Source organism: Mandrillus leucophaeus, unplaced genomic scaffold (assembly GCF_000951045.1).
Source record: "Mandrillus leucophaeus isolate KB7577 unplaced genomic scaffold, Mleu.le_1.0 Scaffold73, whole genome shotgun sequence".
Lineage (NCBI taxonomy): Eukaryota > Metazoa > Chordata > Mammalia > Primates > Cercopithecidae > Mandrillus > Mandrillus leucophaeus.
The window spans coordinates 730896-755437 of record NW_012107919.1 but is presented as its reverse complement, the minus strand read 5'-3'; the positions used below and the strand labels follow the sequence as shown (position 1 = coordinate 755437).

At 42.5% G+C, this 24542-nt stretch overlaps 1 protein-coding gene across 2 annotated transcripts in view; it reads right to left on the bottom strand.

The window, feature by feature from the left end:
• SLC1A2 (solute carrier family 1 (glial high affinity glutamate transporter), member 2) overlaps window positions 1-24542 on the bottom strand; it is a 173239-nt gene that overhangs the window by 118118 nt on the left and 30579 nt on the right. The window contains exon 2 of one of the 2 annotated variants that reach the window (XM_011965516.1): window positions 7326-7479. The exons of the other annotated variant lie outside the window; for it this stretch is intronic. The gene's annotated coding sequence lies outside the window, so the exon portion shown is untranslated. The remainder of the gene's footprint in view (window positions 1-7325; window positions 7480-24542) is intronic. 2 annotated transcript variants of the gene reach the window in all.

Genomic DNA, 24542 nt, shown 5'->3' with positions numbered 1-24542 from the left:
GCACGGGCTGAAGGAGGATGACCCTCAGACCCGGGGACCCTGCACTGTTTTCCATTGTTGCCATCTCATGCACAGAGGCTGGATTGAAAAGCAGCTCTTGGAACAGAGTCTGCTCCCTCTGACACTAAGAACACCATATGTGTCCCTGCCACAAAGGGAGAGCAGACACTCCCTGCTGCTCTGGAGGTGGCGTCCGGGAGGCTGGCAAGCAGCCTCTTGGCATTTTATTTCAATAGCTGAGGGTGGGGGTTGTGGGGAGAGTTAAGCAATGGAAAGTTTTCCTTTGTGCTGCCCTCACAGGCATTTCTGGAAAGGGTCAGTTTGGGGTGATTCATCATCTACCCATGTAGACTCACCCTGAGAAGCCAGCTCAGATACTATGCTTAAAAATACATCGCTGCTCACCTACCTTCTTATTAATACTCTGTAAGGGGGCCTCAGTCAATAGTAAAAAAAGTTCATTTACCCAATAGTAGCTACACGGGCTCTAATCATTTGGTGAATGTAACTATCTACCTAAAGACTTGATTTTCTTTTCAAAGAGCTATGGTAAAATGCCAAGCAGTAAACAATCCAGCAAAGCAATTACTTGCTTAACAGTCTGCTGAAGTTTGACTACCACTCACTAACTGCATACATTAGGTAACTGATCAGATTTCCCTGAGCCTTCGTTTCTTCACATGGAAAATGGAGATAATCAGAATACCTACTGTAGTCGTAGGTTAATACATACACACCCCCATGATGGTGCCTGGAATATCACCTGCACTCAGTACAAGTTAGCTATCATTATGCACACTCAACCTATTTCTTAAGATTTATGATAACAACTGTCATTTATTCTCTTACTGTGTGTGCCCAGGTGCAGGGCTGAGGACTCACAGACATCACACAATTCAGTCCTCAAGACAACTCTGTGGGGTGGGTATTAAGCCCATTTTACAGATGAGAAGATGGAGAAAAAGAAGTCCACACCTGGTGGATGGCAGAGCAGGGCAGGTTCATCTGAATGCACAGCCATTGCTGTGTAACTTCATTGTCGGTTTAGAGTAAGACTGTGAAACTGGCAAGAGAGAAAACATTATGATCTCTGTTTAAGAGGTCAAGAAACTGAGGCAGAGAGATGTTAAGTGACAAAACCACATCCAGTTAGTTTGTACAACATATGGAACAAACATCAAAGTGGATGGGTCAGGAAATGATACTGAGGAGGCCAAAGAATAAGCTGGCTTTCTCCCTTGACTAAAATAATAGAGCAAAGGTGCTTCTGCCTCTGGGGCTGGGTTGCATCCATGCCATTTGGCAACTCCTCTAAGTGCCTCCAAAGCCCTTGACATTGCTCCTTACATATGATTAATGCCACGGTAAAGCCAGTATAACTACCGTCCTGCCATCAGCCTGGCTCTGAGGTCAGCATTTCCAACATCAGTCTCAGTGTAGCATTCCCAAATCTCCACAATTACCAAAGATCATAAACAGTGTGATTTGAATCCTTGTCGTAAAATCTGCTCCTAGGAACCCAAACCAACACAGAACCAAAGTAACACATGCCATTTCCAAGCAGAAACATTAACTTCTACATGCGGGATCACTCATCTGAAAAATTCCTCTTCATCCTTTAAAACCCTGCTCTGCTGTCTCTGTCTCTGCAAAGCCTTCCCTGACCATCCCCAGCCTGCAACAAAAGTGATGTTTACCACTCCTGAACTATTTCCGTTTTCTTTACATATTTCAAATTGTTGTTACCCAGGGTGGACTGGCCATTACAGTTTATATGTTTGTCTGTCTGTCTCCCATCAGGCTGAGCGCAGCTCCATCCAGGTAGCCACAATTTATTCCAGTTCCTTGGGAATTAGCAATGCATATATGGTCTACATCAGTGGCTCACTACAGGGGTGATTTTGCCCCCCAGGAACACTTGGCAACATTTGGAGACATGTTTGGTTGTCGCAATTATGAGGTGAGGGGAGAGAGGCTATGGGCACCAAGTGGGCAGAGGCCAGGAATGCTAATAAACATGCTATAATGCATAGAACAGTCCTCCACAGCAAAGAATTAGCCAGCCCCAAACATCAATAGTGCTGAGGTCAAAAACCCCGTCTGGATGGTAGCTCTCAGTTAACCATCTATTACATTTACTGTGTCAACTAGAGTTTACTACACTTATGAATCAGGGCTCGGTGCCTGTTGCAAATTATGTTTTGGTTCTCAAGTATTTGCTGCACCTCTGTGGGAGGATTACACTTCTCTATCCCTGAAGACGTCCTTTGCCACGTGAATTCCTTTGGACAAAGAAATGTGAACATGTCTCAGATGCTCTCAGTGCCCCACCCATGTCCTTCCTCCCTGTCCCTCTAATGCACTCCAGCCAGCTTGCAACTGCCAGCATCTATCTCTTTGTCTGAGTGCTTTCTCAGAAGCTAGAAGGCTACTCTGTGTGTGTACACACAGGCTGGAAGTGCTGGGAAATTAAAACTCCTCAGGAGTAGCCTTCAACCCATGTCTGGAAGGTTTGGTTGTGTAAATATACCAGCTCCCTTATTCCTCAAGAGGGTAATTCTAAGGCACATGATTTGCCCTGTTTTCCAGAACTTCTCCATTGGACTGAACTGGAGTTGCCCACAGTGGTAGCTAGCTTAATAACGCATGTTCTCCTGACTGCCTGCCTTATCTCATTTCTCAACTCCCCAACTGGTGTTTCCTGTATCTCCCTAAAAATCCATATGAGTTCGAAGCCATGTCCTAAAATCTGCTCCTAGGAACCCAAACTACACAGAACAGAAGTAACACATGCCACTTCCAAGTAGAAGCATTAGGAACTTCCCCATGGTTCTGCTATTGCTCTTTTCCCCTCTGCTCTAAGAGAGGTGTGGCCCTGGCTGCTTCTTCAGCCTGGGTCCTAGATGAAGAAGCTTTGGTAAATGTATGCAGTTGGCCTGCAACCAATGTGTAACAGACACAAAAAACAAAGTTTTATCGTTGGAAGTCACTGAAACATGGGAGTGGTTGTTACTGAAGCAGAACCTGGTCAAAGCTGACTAATACAGGGCTTCTCACTCCTGGGAGGACCTTCCTAACTGACTCTATTATAGCAGACTTGCTACTTACCTTCCAAATGATACTCATCTAAGGCTAAAAATCATATAGCATAACCCTATCAGCTCCTTGAGTTTGAAGACAGTTATTTACTTCCTTCTCTTTGTGGAAGCATTTCTTTGTAATGCATGGTGCTTTGTGCAGTGCCAGTGCATTGGTGAGCACCTACGACTGGTAGATTTGACCCTGAGCTATCTGGGTTTTACATGGGCCAGTTCATGCCTGGTGGCTGTTGTGGGAAACAGAGACTCAAGATAAGGCACTTGACCCAGAAATGGATGAAATCATTATTCACACTGCAGTTGCTCTCAGCCAGAATGACCTTGGGGAAATGCCTTCTGCATCTGGATCCTCATGTATCTAACACAGGATCTGACCCTGAGCCTAAGTTCCACCCCCAGCACTCAGCTTCTATGGTTCAATGAAGACCAAAGCAAACTCCATTTTCCCGAATCCCTGCTTTACCCATCAGCCTTCAGAACAGGCTAAATTCATACCCAAAATGTCAGAGGAAAGACTGTTTCATCTAGTTCATAAACAGCTCATTTCTTTTCTCCTATTAAGAGATCAGAAGAGAGAGTTACATGTTTCCTTCACTCTGTCCTTGACGTTTATTATGATCCACATGCTACCATCAGCTGAAAACTGCTCACAGGCTATCACAGCATTTCTCATGCTTGACTCATTCATGTTCAGCTTCTGCTATTTTTGCCCTATCTGAACACTACCTCTAGTATTATTTCTGTAATAATGTTGAAAACTGACTGATTCTCCATACTCCAATAAGTGTATTCTAAGACAAAATTTTACATCACTCTATCAATAAAAATCCAGTGTCACCTGCCATCAATAGAAGGTGGAAGTGAAAATGAATATGACCTAAAACCATTTTTATTGAATACTAGTTAGATCTTATTGTCTGCTAAGCCTCTGCTATCTGCTCTCTCTTTGTTAAAAATGGAGGTTAAAAAGTGTTAGACAGTGTTGAAGGCACAACACCACTTAATCAAAGTTTAATCCTTGTCATACTCAGAAAGATTGAAAGAAAATTTAAAAAGAATAATTTTCTCACCCCATGATAGGACATGATTTAATCCCTCATCAATGCACCCCCTAATCATCTAATGTGCCCCCTACAATCATCTTTCAATTCATCGGAACATTCATTTCACACTTGGAGTAAAGCTGTATGATTTCCCTGAATCTTTACTCAGGTATGGTTGAGCTACTGACAACACAGAATTTACAGCTTGTCAGCTGCAGGTTTGAGTCCTGCTTTACCACTTCCTCGCTGTGTGATTTTTGGAAAAGTCACTAAACCTCTCTGAGCTTCTCTTTCCTGGTCTGCAAAATGGGAATAATCATAGTCCCTACCTCCTGAAGACTTTCAAAAAATGCTTGGCCTGAAGTCATGCTCAATCAATTATGGCTGTCATTATTATTGATTATCATCAAATCTATATGGTAGGTATTTTGATATCCATTCTACACATAAAGAAAGTAAAATCCAGTTCAGTAATCTCTCAAGCTCACGTAGTCTTGCTTTTCCCACTCTACTAAACAACTGCTGCAAGGAGCAGCAAGAGTTGTCATCTCTATTTTAAGTCAGAGGTATTTATTCTTGTCCTGTTTTATTTTTCCTAGCTCTGCAGGCTTGCTTAGTTGCCTCACACTGAAACAATGAGATACAGAGAACAATGATGCATACACATAAGCTATCAGTTGGGGCAGATTCAGGCCCAGTCGTGATGTCCCTGACACGTCTTTGGCCCCCAGAGCATGTCAGCTTGCCCTGGGATATGCCATTTTGTGTAGGAAAGCAGATGAGGACAGAGGTCTTGTCTAGCACCACTTGGAGAAGCAACATGAAGTGCAGAGCCCTGGCACTGACATTATGACAGGGGTGGGGATGGACAGTGCCATTACTGTACCTTTCTATTTTTAATGTTCCATTTCTAAACCTCTTGCCTGATTTTAATTAAGCTCCACTTCAAATCACTGCCTAGAGAGAAGACATTAAAATTATAGAAAAGCACAAGTCTGGGAGAGTGCATACTATACATGCTGCTTGCTTTCCCATCCCAAGGCTTCTCCCGGGTCTCAAAACATCAAGTCCTGCTCTGGAGTGGATAGTGTGTGGGCAGCAAAAATAATGCATCCCAGAATGGACTTTTTTCCCCCACCACCTTCCCAGAGACTGGGGGCTCTAGAGATCAAAGTAATAAAGAGGCCCTTTTGTCATATAACTCAAGGTGAGGGAAGGTGAGAGATTGAACACTCTTTCAGTATAAAAATTACAAGTTATATTTCGGCATCACTCATGAGGTCTGATAGTGTTGTACCTTTCCATCCTCATGCTAGAATCAGCTTACCAAGCTCCAGGTTCCCCACCAGACACCTTGAGGCTCTCTCCTACTCCCAAACTGAAGCAAAACAAAATGTATAAAGAATGAATGGAGGCCGGGCGCGGTGGCTCACGCCTGTAATCCCAGCACTTTGGGAGGCCGAGGCGGGCAGATCACGAGGTCAAGAGATTGAGACCATCTTGGCTAACACGTTGAAACCCCATCTCTACTAAAAATACAAAAAATTAGCCAGGCGTGGTGGCAGGCACCTGTAGTCCCAGCTATTCAGGAGGCTGAGGCAGGAGAATGGCGTGAACCCGGGAGGCGGAGCTTGCAGTGAGCTGAGATTGTGCCACTGCACTCCAGCCTGGACGACAGAGTGAGACTCCATCTCAAAAAAAAAAAAAAAAAAAGAATGAATGGAAACTCATGCTGGAGGTCGGAAATAAAAAGCCATGGGGCCTTAGGGATAAAGAAGCTAAATGGTCTAACATTTTGTTGATGCTTACCAGAGCATTGTCCCAAACATGAGATCTTCAAACCTACCAGAGAATGACACAGCCACATATACATCCCTAAAAGGAACTTGGAATTTCTACTTCAAGATTCAGTACATGTATTCTGAATTTTTATTGACTCCCTCCTATGCTCTGCCTTGCCAGTGACACAAAGCTGACCTTGCCCTCTAAGAACCAATCATCATTGTCGATGAAAAGGTGTATGTATTCAGGCAGGAGCTGGGGCAGGATAGCATGGCAGTAACTCAAAAACATAACTGATGCTAACAAAAATCATAATATAAGGATCCCTAGCCAGTCAAGTAAGAAACAGTCCATATAGGAATAAAGTATCTGGTGGTCAGAAATCAAGAATTTGGGATAAGGTAAAGTAAAACTTACCAGACTCACAAAATTGGGTGGAAGAGGTGAAGAGAGAGGATGCTTCAGGCAGAATAATGTGGGCTAAGGCATGGAGGGAAAAGTATACGTGACCCTCCAATAGCCTGTAGCACAGGTGTCAGCATAATAATTGTTAATACTTATGACGCACTTAACCATCAGCCAGGCAAGGGCTTTATACAGATCATCCAATTTAACCTGAACAACACCTTGACGTGGAAGTACAGTGTAACTTGCCCAATTTTTCAGTTGAGGAAACAGGTTTGGCCTTGCTGAAGGTCAAGCATGTGATCCTCTAAGAACTGGGGCTAGGTTTATGTGATTCCAGAGCTCACTCTCTTTAGGGAAAGTGATGAGGCAGGAGTGACCACAGAATATTCCTCTACCTCTTCCTAGGTACCTTTAGTGGCGGCACATTGTCAGTGCCTGGTAAGCCTCCTCAAGGAAGGAGTCAAATTCTTTCTTCTGAAATAACTACCTACGTTACTTCAGCTCTCAAGTGAACAAGGACAGCGGTGACTGGGTAACTGTGCCTCACCAAGAGAAAAGAAGACTGGGGTCTTAGCAAATACTCAGCAGCCTGACAGAGGGTACATATGGGTTGGAGGAGAAGCCCAAAGAACAGAGTGAGTGTTATAAGTTGTACTCTGGTTTCACAGGAGGTAGAGAGCAGCTCCCGCCGAGAGCTAACAGTGAAGAGGAGAGCTCAGCAGGGGGAATGAGAGCAGGTGCAGGAAGAGGTGAGAACTCTTTCCATTTTATGTGAGAGGCTGTCTCACTGGAGGCAGTGTCTGGAAGAAGAACTGGATGGGCAGGAAGTGAAATTCCCATTGCTGAGTATCCCTCCCCAGCATCGCAGCAGCCAGGTAGAATTTCCATGACTTCCCAGGCCAAGAAAAGCATGAGCTGCACATGCTGAGTGGCCCAGGGAGAGAAAAGATGGCTAAGATATATGCAAGAATACATGAAATATATGAAAACTTGCCTTGCTTATTTGGATAAATCATAACATTTCTGCCAGGGTACAGAGTCCCAAAGGGTGGCATCTTCCACTGTCATTCATGGGGTGAGTTTTGAGCTGTTTTCTTGCAGAGACGATGGGTGGAGTTGACTCATCTGTGTTCACTTTGGTCCACCACCTGTAGGCCAGGTGGCTACCCTCAGTGAGAATCCTTTGCCTCATTCATCCTAAAGCAACCCACCTTGTCTCACCTACCGCTGAAACTCCCAACTCCCAAGTCCCATTTCCTTGCTTCCCATTGTTTCATTTGCCTCTTGTTTATGAGCTCCCCTCATGACTTTGATACGGCACCAACTTGGCTCCAATCCACATTCCCTCCCTTCCTAGTGACACAGACAAGTATCCACCAGGGTCCAGCTGGGCCCTCAGAACCTCCTCTCTCAGGTTTTACTGGTTATTCACATTCTTCATCCCCCTGCCACCATCTGTCAACTACAATGACTTTGGTGACCAGTGGCTACTGGGCAGTCTACAACAGTGGAGCAAAGTGAAGCTGATGGATCCCCTGAGAATTGAAACCTGCACCTGTGACTTCGTTTCCCTTAGTACCACCAGCGGTGGGAACACACCCATGACGCCTTGAGATCTTTGCAAAGGGAGACTCTGTGACCTCATTAGGTGATTCTTAAACACATGAGAGTTTCAGTAAGAAGCACTATTCTACCTGATCTTGAAACTCAACCAGGCTACAGGTCTGAAATTGTTTCCATTGGAAAAGCAAATGCAAAACAAAGTGATAGTAGCCGAGAGTTCTGAAGCCACTAATACTCCTGGACAGTGCATGAAGAAGCCTTGGGGTCTGGCCCAGCAGCTGGCTCCCCCATCAGTCATGGTGCCTTCACCACTGTCTGCAACTATGAAAAGGGGGTGCAGTGTAAGACAGAAGGGAGTAAACAAAGAAGTGACTTGGAGAGAAAGCAGAGAAGCGATGAGGGCAAGGGAAGGAAGTTTGCCTGGTAAAGAGAACTACAAGGCTGCCCCTTGGCCTCTCTTGTCTTTTAGGATCAGATGCATCTTTCACTCATTTTTCAGCTGGACCCAGACCCTCCTCACTTACAGAGCCTTCATCAACAACTCATGCCATCTAGCTGATGGCTTCATTCTGCTCTGCTCTCTTATGGCGTCATCATGTGTATTGGTCCCCTCTCTCCTGCTTTGGTGGCTCTGGGGACTGGGCATTTAGCCACATGACAACTCCCAAAGCCAGATTATTAACTTTTCTGCTTCTTTTAGTATCTCCCAAGTACACACTCCATATAATTTATTTGAGATATTTATCCTCAACTTCATAGATGATTATTACAAACTTATTCTCAATAACCAGGAAGGGCCTAGCATAGGACGAGCCACAAATATGAGTATGATGCTTTGGGTGGCCTCAATAAAGTCTCAGTCATAGTAAGAATTATAATCAATAACTTATTATCATAGCAATAATTATCATCAAGGCAATTACAATAGTTTATAATTATAATCAATAGCACTTATAAACAATAATAAATTATAATCAATAACTCAAAGCAAGAATCCACAACCAATAATTATAATCAATAATTCTTGTAATTATAATCAACAACTCTTAGAATTATAATCAATAACTATTTTTCATCAGGAAACAGTCTAAGCCCTTCATTTGAATTCATTCATTTAATCCTTAAAATAAGTTTGTGCGGTTGGTATTTTTAGGGATCTTCATTTTACAGATGGGGAAACTGAGGCACAGAGGATTTAGGTAACTTGCTCGAACTTGTTTAGCACATGGTAGAAGCACTGAGACCCACCAGAGCAGGACCTGAGCCACGTATGGGACACTGGGGCACCCTCTCTAGCAGATTTCCAAGACCCATGACCAAGTGCTGCTGTTTCCATAACCGGGTTGGGCCTCCTCGTGAGTGGGACAAACCCAGTAGAGATGCCAGTCACGATCATCCGCCCCTAGACTGTGCCAAACCACAGGTCCCAGGAACCATGCAAAGGGCTGGGGAGCAGCTGGTTGAGGGAGGGGGTGAGGCCAGGCTGTGGGTGAGAGCAGAAGGTAGAAACAAGGGTGACAGAAGCAGAAGCAAAGGTTGAGGTACGAGGTAAAACTAAATGGGAACACAGGAAAGACCCCAGAAAATGAGTAGATGTGAAACAGGGAGAGGGCTGCAGGCCGTGCTGCAACAAGGTGAGGGCCTTTGGGTGCCTCATCTGCTGGGCAGGAGTGGTAGGGCTAACGCAGCATGGGCAACGGGGATACTTGTCTGAGAACTGGGCAAGGAGCCATTGCCACGATACAGAGCACTGGGTCAATGATTAACACAGTATCCCAGAGTCATAGATACCAGGAGGCAGAGGAAACAGAAATCAGATCATGGGATTAATATAGCTCAAGTTCAAAGTATTAACTCTGAGCCAGGCACTTTGCTAAGTACTCCACACAGATTACCTTATTTAACCTTCACACGTAGTACCTAAGAATGTCGGCTCCAAAGCCAGGTTGAGTTTGAATCCTGACTCCTCCATGTCTTAGCTGTGTGATCCTGAGCAAGTTATTTAAACTCTGTGTTTCTCAGCTTCCTCATCCGTGAAGTGGCATCATGTTAGTAGTTATGTCATACAGTTGTGATGAAGATTCAATAATATAATAGAGGTGACATTTAAAGTAGTGTCCTGCAGGTTAGGGCTTCACTGCCCTGTGTCCTCTGCTCGGGGAGGCCTAGGTGATTCTGCCACAGCCCCCATTGCTCTGTGACCTGCTGGCATTGAAAGATTTATAACTAAGACTTGAGGACGCCCCTGAAGCCGAGAAATGGAGCTCTTAACATTGAGGGATGTGGCCACAGAATTCTCTCCAGAAGAGTGGAAATGCCTGGACCCTGCCCAGCAGAATTTAAATAGTGATGTGACGTTGGAGAACTACAGAAACCTGGTCTCCCTGGATCTGGTCACCTGTCTGGAGCAAAGAAAAGAGCCCTACAATTTGAAGATAGACGAGACAGTAGCCAAACCCCCAATTTAAAGAACGAGTGTCCAAACTTTTGGCTTCCCTGGGCCACAATGGAAGAAGAAACGTTGTCTTAAAATACACTAAAACTAATGATAGCTGACGAGCTAAAAAGAAAAAGCGTTTGTGTATAGTTTTCATGATATTCATCACCACAGATAAGCAAAAAAGTCCTCTCATTCAAAGGGTTGGTTGGACACCGCTGGTTAAAAGTATCTACTCACCTTCTAGATTTTTTAAATGCCCTTTGTCATTAATGAGCTTAGAACACTGCTAAGCAAATATTAAGCCATCTATTATCTTATTTTTTAATAACTATTACCTTATAATTTTGTCTTATACTTAGTAGGGAGCCTGCTGGGACTGTGTCATTGAGATATATCTATATATATATATATATAAATGTGTAAAGTGATACACATACATATACCTATATAAATCACATATGTGTATAGTCAGTTCTTAATGTCGACAGGTTCTTAGAAGCTGTAACTGTGAGTGAAGCAACATATTGCTTAAGAAAATGAATTTTACCATAGTTTAATTGATACAAACAAAAGGTATTTAAATGGCATATAGCAACATTGTTTCATTTTTTAAAAGCTGCAGTTTTCAAGAACCTATTTTGAACATTAAGTGAGGACTTACTGTTTGACTGTCTTTGTGTGACATGGATTTTTCAGATAAATAAAAATTGTATAACAAAAAATAAAAAAAATTAAAAAATAAAGTAGTACCCTGCAGAGAATAAAACCTCATTACATTTAATGATATTTACTGTTACTATGATCAGCCTCTTTTAGATACCAAGACGCTGAAGCACAGACTGAAGCTGAATTACGGCTGAGAAGCAAACCCAGTCAGTCTTTCCAGAAAAGCAGAATGCGTCATCATCGTCGTTCCCTGCTTCACGTCAATTCAGAGGAATGAGGGAAAGAGAGGAGACCCAGGTGAGAGGACAAAAACCCCCAGAACAAAGTGGTCAGGAAAGCAGAGTAGAAGAAGGGGGCCTGGGGCGATTTCTGAGTGGATCTCATGGCTGCAGGTGCAGGTTGCAGGATGTGGGTGGCTGGTGAGCTGAGCACAGCAGGAGGCCCTGGAGACGGAACCCCCGTGTGGTACCAGCATCCAAGCTTTGGGCCCTCCAGTTGAGGTGGCTATTTCAGTTGGGCCATGAGAACCATTTCTAAAAGCCCCAGGGCCTTGCTGCAAAGTCATCACTCTGGTCAGAGCCACACAAGTACTTGCAGACCCGGGCAGTGGCATCAGCAGGTCACTGCACCTGGACTGCGATGGCGAGGGCACAGAGGAGGGTGAGCAATGGTAACAGCTAAGACATACTGAGTAATCACCACCTGTGAAAAACTGTTCTACACACTTCATACTTCCACTTGATCTTCACTGTGACCCTAAGAAATTGATTCCATTATTATCCCCAATTGGTAGAGTAGGACATGAAGGCACAGAGAAGTCAAGTAACATTTGCAAAGTCACACAGCAGGTAAGTCACAGAGCCAGGAGCACAATCCAGGCTGTCTGGCTCCAAAGTCCATACTCCTAACCTCCAGTATCAGTAATACCCAGCGTGGCTAGTCTCAGAAATATCTAGACAATTTATTAGGCCTAAAACCTCCTATTTGTCACTGGATCCTTGACCTGAACAGTAAAGTATGTTTAGTGCAGTCAATTAAAAGCTAGAAATGGAGAAAATATTAGACAATCCCAAACTGAGAGGTATTCTATTTAAAAAAAAAAAAACCTGATCAGTCCTCTTTGAGAGTATCAAGATCATGAAAAGACACGGAAAGACTGAGGAACTATCTCGGATGGGAGGAAGCTACAGAGACATGACAACTAAATGTAATGCAGGACCCTGGATTGGATCCTAGAACACAGAGAGAACATTATCAGAAAAACATGAAATCCAAGTAAATTCTAGCAATTGTTGCAAAGTTAATTCCTTAGTTTCGATCAATGCTCTATGGTTATGTAATACGAGTGAGGAGAATTTGGGAACTGTATGTATTATTTTTCCAATTCTTCTATAAGTCTAAAATCGTCTGAAATTTTTAAAAATTTTTAAAAGACAAAAAATACAAATGACAAAAGGATCAAAGCCACTGTCATTCTCAGGTTATAAACTAACATGTTTATCTTTATAATTGTAACCAAATTATCCTGCTTCCACTTGTGTATGTGAATAATTAGTCATCTTGATTTAACATTAAATCTGCTTTCAATTGTGAATAATGATTTTTTTTAAAGCCGGCAATGGTTACATTTAGACACCTGGATCTGCTTCAGAAAGAAAGAAGCAACAACAGAAACAAGATTACTTCCACGTGCTTCAAGATATGAATCTATCATCTCTCCCTCTCTTTGACTCATATCCTCAATGTCACATTCGACAAATTTCCTCAACCCCTGCACACTGATGGCGGCTGCTAGGAAGAGCCTGGATCACTTGGAGGTTGAAGGTCACTTTGTAGCCAGGAGTGAGCTTCCAGAAATGCAGCTGGTACTAAAACCACTGAGGAATGGGCAGGTCAAGTGTCTGCATGAAGATCGGAATAACTGACAAGCAGAATGATAAAGCAGAAATAGGTGTATGCCCCCCCTTCCATTGTGCAGGGCACTGATGTAACACTCTATCCTCATTAACTCATTTAACATTGACTACACCCTTAGGAGGAAGGAACCGTTAATATTATTCCCATCTCACAGATCAGGAAACTGAATGTCAGAGGGGTTAAGCAACTTCCCAAGGTTGCACAGCAAGTCAGCAGTAAAGTTGGGATATAGAATGGAAACCATGTGTCTCAGGAGACTGTAGCCATCTTTTTCCTTTTCGACTTTCTTGTTTCGACCCATATTGGACTGGCTATCTCTGTCAAATCATCCCTGGTTTGTTCTCAACTCGGAGAGTGGGCTGCAGGTCAGCCAGATGAATGCCACAGAGCACGCACTGTGTAACAGACGCTCTACACCCACCATTCCATCTGTTCGTTACCAAAGGGGGATGATGATCAACTCTATTTTCGTGAGATAACTGAGGCTCAGAAAGGCTAAGGAACTTGTCCAGCACCAGAGAGCTAAGTGGCTGTGTCAGAACTTAAGCCCACACATGCCTGATGGCCAAGGTCTGTGCTCTCTTCGTTCATTCTCTTTCCAGGGAAGACGCACAAGATGAAAAAAAAATCATCGAGTAGGTACCAAGAAAGGAACCCCCCAACAACCCCTAAAAAGTAAGCTGCAAAGATAGGCCTGAATAGGCATATTCATGCTGATTGATATTCAGTTGATTTTGCCTGTTGTATTTGTCAAATCCAGATAATTCAGACCCTAAACAAAAAGAATCGTTTTTGTTCTGTTTTCTCCTTTTACATACTGACATGTTCTAACTTATCTAGAAAATTGCAAGCCTTCTTTTTCTTTATCCCAGTGTGGGCTTTTCTTTAAGAAACACAGATTCACAATCTATTTCACTAACTAGCCATTGTTAAATAAAAATACTTGCACATGGTAAATGGAAGCAGCATTGTGCAGGAACTTGGAGGTTCCTTTAGTAGTTTCAGCCAGAAGAATAAAGCCATACAGAGCCACACAACCTCCCAGAAATCCAAGCCTAGTTGATTGATTCTACACTTGGAAACATAATCAGCACCACCTCTGCCTCCCATCCCAAAAGCCCTTCCACAGTTACTAACTACAAATTCTGAAAGGGAAAAGCAATATGCAAATTTAGAAATAGGCAGAACCCCCAGATCCTAAAGCCCAGGCTCAAATCGCAGTGGCATGATGCTTTGCAAAACGTTACTTTAGGGACTGATTATTCTGAAACGTTGTTTGGGTGATGATACACAAGACACCAGGGCCCTCCCTCCTGGGAAGACAGCAATATTAGCTTGTGGCTGCAAAGTAGACATCGTTCACCGAAAACAGAAGAAATGCCAGATAGATAGAGATAGATAGATATATAGATAGATAGATAGATAGATAGATAGATAGATAGATAGATAGATAGATAGATAGATAGATGGATGCTAGCTGGTCTGAAGCAACTTAAAACTGTCACGAACCTGCGCTGATTTGTTAAAATCTTTATCTCTGAAAGCGCTCACCCTTATTCACATCAGCAATTTGTGTCTTTAGGAATAACTAAAAATCCACTGCCCTTTTTCATGAAAACTAAGCACCACCTAGTATAAGATTAAGAACCTTTCCAATGCATTGGAGACAAGAAGGACAGGGTGAAAAAATAAGTCTGCCTGTAACTGAAGCTCTCAATTGGATTGATAAGTCTTGTGCCTCGAACTTACTGCTCACAAAAGCAACAAGAGTGTGACAAGCAAGAGTGTCTCCAGACTAATGTTTAACCTGTGGTTCTCTTCAGTTAAGCCTATGAAAAGTTGTCTATAAGGATGCAGTTAAAGTTGGCAATACCTGGCCAGCTTGGAAAGGATGCATAGCCAACGTGGCTAAATGTAGCTCACAGAATGGGAAGGAGAAGATGGAGGGGTAAGTCTGAAGTTCCATTGTCTGTGAATTAAATCCACTAAAATTTATGACACATAGCCAGGCATGGTGGCTCATGCCTATAATCCCAGCACTTTGAGAGGCCAAGGCAGATGGATCACCTGAGGTCAGGAGTTCGAAACCAGCCTGGCCAACATGGAGAAACTCCGTCTCTACTAAAAATACAAAATTAGCCGGGCATGGTGGCACATGACTGTAATCCCAGCTACTCAGGAGGCTGAGGCAGGAGAATCACTTGAAGCTGGGAGGTGGAGGTTGCAGTGAGACGAGATCATGCCATTGCACTCCAGCCTGGGCAACAAGAGCAAAACTCCATCTCAAAAAAAAAAAAAAAAAATATTGCGACACAGAGGGCAGTGCCTGGCACATAGGAAGTCTGTGTAAATGATAGCCTTTGTTGTTGCTGCTGCTGCTGTTATTACTAATAAAATTTTTAGACTGCCCCGATTCACAAAACTATTCCAAATCCTTTGCCACGTTTAGGCAATGCAATTTCAATAGGCAATACAGATTTTTTTTTTTAAAGCCAGACATGAAATCCTGGGTAAGCAAACTCCCACCCACAAAGTGCATGGCACCCCTGCCTTGGACATACTCCTTCGGAGAGACCACCTAGCAATTTGGGAGCTTAGAAGTCTTTGCTTCAGGCTTGAGAACATGCCAAGGACCCTCCATGAGAATCAGTCTAGGGAGAGAGGAAGACAGACATTTGATCACCTTTCCCAATGAAAAGCATATGTCCGGGGCACACAGGCTTCCTCCACTCATGTATGGATGGAAACAATGTTAAGTACATTCTGTCCCAAGAACTTACTTATGCTTATCCTTAAGGCTTAACTTTTTAATTTAAATCCCAGGATCCTGCCATAAACCAGCCAACTGAAAGGTTGCTCTGAAAACAACTTCTGGGCAATCCATTACTCACATGGTAAATCCCAAAACAAATGTTGTCCAGACATCCCCAGAGTTGGTTAGAAGCTATGGCCTTTTTAAATTCTCCTTTTCATGATTATCACTAACAATATCTAATAAATTCCATTTAACCACCAACTGCAAAGACTTTACTTGCACGCTGATACTGGGTCAGGTTCATTATGTTAAGCAGACACCTGATTGTTCCAGGCAATCTATAAAAGGTCGTACCTATTATGATTCCCATATTTTCACAATCCATCTGATTTTATCATTTAATCCCTCAGCCTGCTTTTGAAAAACCCAAGAGCTCACTGGTTTGATAAGACAACCAACATTAGGCAAGTTCTCAAACTGTAAATGCACAGCATGCAATGCCTATACCCTCGGCTCCGCAGTCCTATGAAATGAAACACCTCCTTGACATAAGAACCCTGATGCCCTGGGTGGTTTGACTCCACCTAAGGATTCCACGGAAAAGGCCTTGGCTTTTGCTTTGCTTTTGAAAAATAAGCCAGGCTGTAGCCCTGGTCATTGTGAGCACTAACCTTCTCCGAACGTGGTCCTTGGGCCTCTTCATGGATGCATATGTGAGAGTTATTCTAGGTGATCTCTTGTTAAAGAGTTTTATTTTAAATCCCAGCTAATCTGTGCTGCTCCCTAGATTGGTCTGATCTCTTGATACATCTTAGTTCAGGTCTATAGCGAGCTGCAAAAAGACAGTGCAAACACTTTTGCTGTTTGTCTCCCTCTTTCCCTTTCTTCCAATCAATTCTGTCCCATCAGGAACCCCTCATCTCTTCTGCATAAAGAGGTATAGAAATAAAAACAAAATAAATAAATAAATAAATAAATAAAGGGCTGCCTGAGTTGCTGGCTCTCCCTATAGTGACAGCGCTAAGGCAATTTAAAGAGGCGAGCATGTGGGTGAGCACGGGCAGTGCCTCAGTGCTTCGCTGTTTGTTTTGAGTGCCTCTGGGTATTTTTAGAATCTGTAGGGAGAAGTTGAGCTGCACTGGATGGCTTTGTGCTCCTAATGACATCCTGGGCTTAAAGAAACAGGAGTTACAGCGACTGCTGAAGTTTCAGACGATAGAACACAACATCTGACAAAATTACACGTATGTGGGGATGGAGGTAGAAGAAAAGAGAAGGAAAAGAAAACACCTTGACAAACTAAGTTGGAATGAAGTATTACAGAGCTCAGATGTAAGTTACTCAATTATGAGATTTTTTAAAGAATTTGCAGTAGCCACATATATTTTCCTCCTTTCATTCCTTTGTTTCTTTTCTCTTATTTCCATCATTTGGGCATCTCTTTGGGCAGCCACCTTTTCCATGTCATCCCATCGCGTGATCATCATCACACGGTGATCCAGACTGGCCAATCAGAGCAATCCTTTTCTACAGTGGTGAGCCTAAGAGTGGGTGTGGCTGAAGCCCAGCCAATGAGACTCTTCTCTGGGCCTCTTCCTGTAAGTATCAGAAAACAGGCACTTTCCATTGCTGAAATCATTTGCTCTGAGGATGCTGTAAGCCTTGGGCTGTCAAAACCCATCACTGCCTGAAAGAAAGACAACCCAGAAGAAAACCCAACTGAAAGATGGGGAGAGGAGCAAAGTCTAGATAGCCTTTCAGCCCTCGGTCCACTGTATCCAAAGCCTGCTGAATGCCTCGACATCCCATTTACCTTACCCATAAAGATCCCCCCTTCTTTCTCTTTGAGTTTGAGTCCTACCAAGAACAGCCAAAAAAATCTTCATGTAGAATGATCAGTAGCTGTCAATTTTTAAAAACATCAGAGGGACATTAAAGTACGAGTCACAGCCTGTCCACTCATGCCTACCCTGCTGGTTCAGAGGACACCAGCCCCCTCAGCAGGCTCCCAAACTGCTCTTGTCTGCCTCAGAAGACAGGTGGGAAAGTCCAACCTGATCCTACTTTGTACTTCAGGAAAACAAAGGCGGGTATGTATTTTTCGTAAATGTCGTATTGCACCTTTTCATTTATTGTCTTTCCCAGAAACACAAAACTATGATGATTTTCATGTTCTGCAACAGTGAATACTGATCTCTTATCACATAGTCCCCTTCCACTGAGTGAAGTGATAATGAAGAAAATGATGATGAAATTGTAAAAATACAGTACACTGCCCAAAGCCATCAAACAGTAACTATTTCTGTACTTACATGATTGGTTAGATTCCCACAACAACCTTATGAAGCAGGTATGATAACATGCCCATTTTATAGATGAAGATACTGAGGCTCAGAAAAATGGAACAACTTGTGCAAGATGACACAGCAACTAAGAAATGGAATCAAACTCAGCTCCATGTTCCTACAAGGTCTGTGGTAAACCACTATGCATTGCTCTTTTTTCACTGAATCACCCACCACTTGTTGGACCTTTACTTGCCATTTATTTCATACTGCGCTTTCCCTGTGCTCCTTGTCAACCTCTCAATATTTTCACGATTACAGAGTTTCTGTTTAACCTATTTGGTTTCTTCCTGATCCTCTTGTGTTTCATTGCCCATCATTCCACAGAGTACTTCTTCAAGGTGGGTCACAGGGGCAACTAGACCAGTGAAATCTTTGTTTAGCTAACTCATAATGGAACATCATGAATCCATTTCATAGGAAGAAGATACATGATATTTCCAAAAGGACAAATCATAAGTTTTAACATTCCTCCTAAGGCCGGTGTGGCAGCTCATGCCTGTAATCCCAGCATTTTGGGAGGCCAAGGTGGGTGGATCACTTGAGCTCAGGAGTTCAAGCCCAGCCTGGCGCACATGGTGAAACCTGGTCTCTATTAAAAATACAAAAATTAGCTGGGCGTGGTGGCAGGCACCTGTAGTCCCAGCTACTCGGGGAGGCTGAGGCAGGAGAATCACTTGAACCCAGGAGGCAGAGGTTGCAGTGAGCTGAGATTGCACCACTGCACTCCAGCTTGGGCAACAGAGTGAGACTCAGTCTCAAAAAAAAAAAAAAAATTCCTCCTAAAGGACCTTTAAGGTATTATTGTTTCTAGCTCTCTAGGGGTAAAAGAAGTTTAAATGCTTCGTTTGAACCTGAATCTGATAACTTATCCTGCTTTTCCCACCTGCACACTACAAAAGTTAAAAGCCTACCACAATCTAAGAAAATTATCAGACATAAAGAAAAAATATATATGCAAAGATGTTCACAACAGTGTTATGATGGAGGAATGTTAGACATGTCCAGGAGTGAGGGATCAGTTAAGTCAATTGTACAGTGTAGCTGTGATTGAAAAACACTCAAACTGATAGGGTATTAAAAGTTATGTCAAAAAAGAATATAGTGGAAAAACTCCAGCATAATCCTAAAAGAAAAAAGCATGCCTGAAAACACCATGTTAGTTTGACACAGATAAGGACATAAACGAAAATGACAACAGTAATGGGGCCTGGGTGAATTAATTTTGTTATGTGTGTTGCCTTTTTTCTGCCTTTTTTGGTCAAAAGTATTTTTTGTTGTTATTTTATAATGGTTATTATGAAAGAAATAAGCCTAAGAAAATTCTGTATGGTTTAAGGAGATAAAGATGTTATGGGATTATCAGAGAAAAGGAAAGTACAAGCAGAATGTGCCGGTGGGAAGCCCAACTCGAACTGACTGCTTCTGCTGGGTCTGCTCCTCTGCTTGGGTTTGGATCCTGGTTCTGCTCCTCACTAGCTATGTAACTAGGGCAAGTTACCCAGCTTCTCTGTGTTTGAGTTTTCTTGTCTGTAAAATAGGGATGGTAAGAACAACCCAACTCATGGGGTTGTTCTGAAGATCACACAAGCTAACATACGTGAAGCATTTAAAACAATGCCTGGCATAGAACAGGTTCTATATAAGTTGTTGCTATCATGATGGAATAAACCACCCAAGAGCAAATACCCTGTCTTTCTCATCTCTGTAGTCCCAGTACCTATCCAAGTGTCTGGCTTACAGGAGATGCTTGATCAATGTCATCTGGGTGGATTCTGGAGGGCAGTGCCGATATTTTGAGGAACAGCCACCACGATACTATCTCACTCAGTACATCTATGGTGTGACATCTCCCTCTAGATCCCTTCCATGGGGTTTCTTCATGCTGAAGGGATGGCAATTGTTCTACTCGCCTGTTTGGAGTACCGACAGTTAACAAGATAAAAAGGACAGAATCGGTACTGCCACAACACAGCAAAGTTTAGCAATGGCCTGCCATTGCCTCCTCTGTTCCGGTCAGGACTTTTTTGGTTGCTTGAAAGAGAAATACATTTGCCCTAGTGCGAATAAAAGAGGAGAGGATCACGTTGCTAAGCATAGATACCTCATGGAATCCAAGAACAAGAAACAAAATAGTAATAGAAGCTGTCTTGCCACATGTAACTTAAACCGGTGAGTGGGTGATTCATCAACGAAGTCAGTGAGATCTGGGAATGACTTTTTTAATGACACCATAATTCTATAAATATTTTAACTGAAAATACAGATCCCATGTGGAATACGGACGATGACTATTCTCATCCACGCAGGTTGCTCCTGGATTGTCTGAGTTCTGATTTCATCATTTAATCCCATGAATCTTTAAAAAAGTAATGTACAAATAATGAATGTGACCCTCCTCCTTCTTGAATAAGAAAGACCCACTCAGAGGCCATCTGCAAAGCAGATGGCCATAATTCAAAATGACAAGTACGTGTTAGATTTAAGAATCCTAAATGAATGTCAGACAGTTTCAGCTTTAGGCTCAGTGGATTAGAAGATATTGATTCATCACTGAAGATTATTTGCTCGTTGAAGTTACCCATGCAATTGCCCTGTGGCATATCCACCAGTATCCCAATTTCCGAATGTTCAGAAGATTCACTGGCTTTGGGGGAAAGGAGTATCATCACAGAAGTTTGGCCACTTATATGCTTGTTCTATTGGACACTTACACAAAGACTTCGAACCATAGAATTTGGAGAATTTAGAAGGATTTTAGAAACCAAATAATCAACCACTCTAAAGCCTAGAGAAGTGACAGTAAGTAAGATGCCATGGGAAGCCCATGGTCTCAGAGTCTCAGTGCAGGATGGGTTCCCTCCACAATTGTGTACCCAAAAAGTAACCATCTGCCTAAATATGGTACCACTTATAGAAAGGCAGTTGGTTAAATTTCCCAGATATATGTGGTTTATACAAAGATAAACTAAAGAAGTGATAAAAAATGTATTCACATGCTGACAACATCATACTATATCTAGAGAATAAAATTTCTAGAGGCCTCAGAGTGACCCAGTGAGACAGTGAAATAGAAATATTTAAAAATAAAAGCTTTCCCCTCACTGCATTCTAAATTGTCATTGAGAAAGGCCGGAAAATGTCCAAACTCAAGCCATCCCTGCCCTCCCCTCCTTTTTATGAATTAGGGTAATAGATGGCTTTTTCAGTACATTGAAGAGAGGTAACAGCTGTTGATAATCTATGACAAGCACATGTCAGATGGTTTTTCCATTTCATCCTTATCACAACCTGAAAGGGAAATATTATCTCCCTTTTATCAGGTGAGCAAACTGAGGCTCAGAGAGGTTAGGCAATTTCCCCAAGGTCACACAGCTAGTCTGTCTATTTCTAAAGCCTGCAAGTTTTGTAGTGTTTTGTCTCCCATTCTCCCTAGGGGCAGAAGAACCTGCAGAGGGGCCTGGGTAGCAGTCAAATGTTCTTTTTCAGAACACCTTAAAGCGACAGGGTTTGGAACCTGTAAGTTATCTCAGAATACCAATTCCACAATGAGCCAGGCTGGCCATCTGTTCTTCTGACTTGATCTTTCCCCAAGATGTGCTACATCCAAGATCTAGAGCTTGGTTTTATTTTTCTCTGATTGCTTGGATTCTCCTTAGCATCTTCTAACCAATCTTATATCATCATATATTATTATAATAGTATTTTTCTCTTGAGCCTGCAGGTTCTCTGGGTGAAACTTTGTGTGGAATTTCTCTCATCAAAGTTGGAAGAATTTAGACAAAGGACACAGGAGCAAGGAGCACAGCAAAACTTTAAAAATAATGACAGTTGGCCAGGCGCGGTGACTCAAGCCTGTAATCCCAGCACTTTGGGAGGCCGAGGCAGGCGGATCACAAGGTCAGGAGATCAAGACCATCCTGGCTAACACAATGAAAGCCCGTCTCTACTAAAATACAAAAAATTAGCTGGGCGTGGTGGCGGGCGCCTGTAGTCCCAGCTACTCGGGGAGGCTGAGGCAGGAGAATGGCGGGAACCTGGGAGGCGGAGCTTGCAGTGAGCTGAGATGGCGCCACTGCACTCCAGCCTGGGTGACAGAGGAAGATTCTGTCTCAAAAAAAATTAATTAATTAATTAAAAAAATAAAATTAAAATAATGACAGTTTTCTTTTCTCTGAACCTTAACCATGTTCCCTGCTATATTTCTTTCACACTCTCAGGTTTTTATCCATGGAATATCTAAATTCTTAGGCCTATCTTGTCTTCTCTCATTCCTCACTCTTTTATTGTGCCAGAAAAAAAAAGATGTCTTTTAAAATAAATATGGTTTCCAGATACCTGTAGACATTGACACCCTCAGTCACTGTTGTAATGAAATTCAGGGATGTAAGTGTAAATCAACAATCAACTGAAGAAAGGTGCTGATGAAAAGGCATCAAATATCAATCACTCAGATGGCGATTTCAAGCATTTTCTTTTGAAAGGAATCAAAAGAATATCAATTTATATTTTTCAAAAGTCAAAAAACCCATCAGTTTAAAAGGTTGTATTTTGAAATCATAACAGATTTCAGGTGATTCAACCTTCAAGAAACATCAATATATGGTTTAGGGATAAACCATTTTATAAGCAATAGCTAACATACTAAGGGGCTTAATGTGTGCCAGGAACTTCTTCATATAGTTCCTATGCATTTATCCTCACAACCACCCCTAAATAATGTGGTCCTACTATTAAACCCATTTTACGAACGTGGAAACTGGGACTTAGAAAGCTTAAGTAAAATTCCTTAAAATTACCTTGTCTGAGAAGCTTGGTGACTAACCTGCAGTGCTTTTCATTTTTAAAAAAGAACAAGGGGCAAAATTTTACATCTTTTTTCCCCTTTTTTATTTGTTGTAGAGTTGGAGTCTTGCTATATTGCCCAGGCTGGTCTTGAACTTCCAGACTCAAGCAATCCTCTTGCCTCAGCCTCCCAAAGTACTGGGATTACAGGCATCCACCACACCCAGTAACCTGCAAAAACAGACCTTCTGCCTTTCCCATCTTCTGGTACCTCCCCTCACCCCCTGTGGAACTGGTATATGTACTTGATCCTGGTCAATCACTGAAGATGGCTGCCTTAATGTGTGGGAGAGAATTACCTAAGAAGAAATGGGTCAAATCATTCTGGGGTGGGTGGGGGAAGAAATGACTCAAGAAGCTGCTTCTAGAAAAGTGACTCAGAGAGGGGCCCAGCTTTTTATGCAATCCCAAAATGGCAGGAACGTGGGGTCTCTGGCCACTGAAGAGGCTCCCATGTGAATGGCTGGCTCATTTGGGTCTTCCCCACACTGAATGAGGAGGCAAGAACATCCCCTACTTTTCCACACCGTGACCTTGCTTGCTACAAAAGCCATATTACCTTCCCCTGGAGAGTAACGGGTGTGTTTTCTGACTATGCCCCAGACAAAGCTCATTAATAATTCACTTCTGAATAAACGACAGGAGAGTGTTTGGTTGCCATAGTAACAACTGCAAGGCCTATTTGGTTTTTGTTCCTTTTAAAAATAATATCTGGGCCATTTTTTTGTGAATGTTGAATTCCTGACAGAAACCATACATGTATAAGACAGAGACATGAATGGGTAGAGAAACAACATCTTAAAAATGCAGTCGGTAAGCCATTAAGCATCAGGACCTTAAAATAAGGGAACCAAAGTTCCTTTCTCAGCTTCCCACTGCACCCTTCTGGAAGGAGGAGGAAGTGACACAAAAAAAAAAAAAAAGAAAAAACAAACAAAATCATTTCTAGACTCAATTAACTCTGTGATGAAAACTTATTCATACCAAAAATTCATATGTAAAAGCATTTTTCACACTTGAACTTTTTTCTTAATTAACATATATTCTCGCAACTAATCGTTACTACAACCTTATGAAGTCAGCATTATCATACTCATTTTATGGATGGCAAAGCTGAGTCTTAGAGAACATGGTCTAAGCCTCATGGTCTTGAAGTGGTAGAGGCAGAATTTATACCCAAGTCTGCCTGAATCCCAAGACTGTGTTCATTCTACGTATCAGCCCTCTGGGAAAGGAAGAAATGGGATCCCATTAGGGGAGTGGGGTTTACCCAGAATTTATTTCCAGAAAATGGGCCTTAAATGATTTTTACTGAAAAGAGGAAGACCTAAAGAGTCATAGATTTATTTAAAATGTCTTTCATCACATTGCTAAAGAGCAGGGGGGAAAAGTGAGTTTCATCAGTTTCACATTTTCATCTTTTACGGAACTACATACCAGACTAAACAAACTCTTTTTCAAAGCATTCTAAATAATTTCAGACATGTTTGTTTTCATTTGTTTGTTTCTGTTTTGTTTTGTTTTGATACAGGGTCTTACTCTGTTGCCCAGGCTGGCGTACAGTGGTGTGATCACAGCTCACTGCAGCCTTGACCTCCCAGGCTCAAGCCATCCTCCTGCCTCAGTCTCCAAGTAGCTGGAACTACAGGTGTGTGCCTCCATGCCTGTCTAATTTTTTGT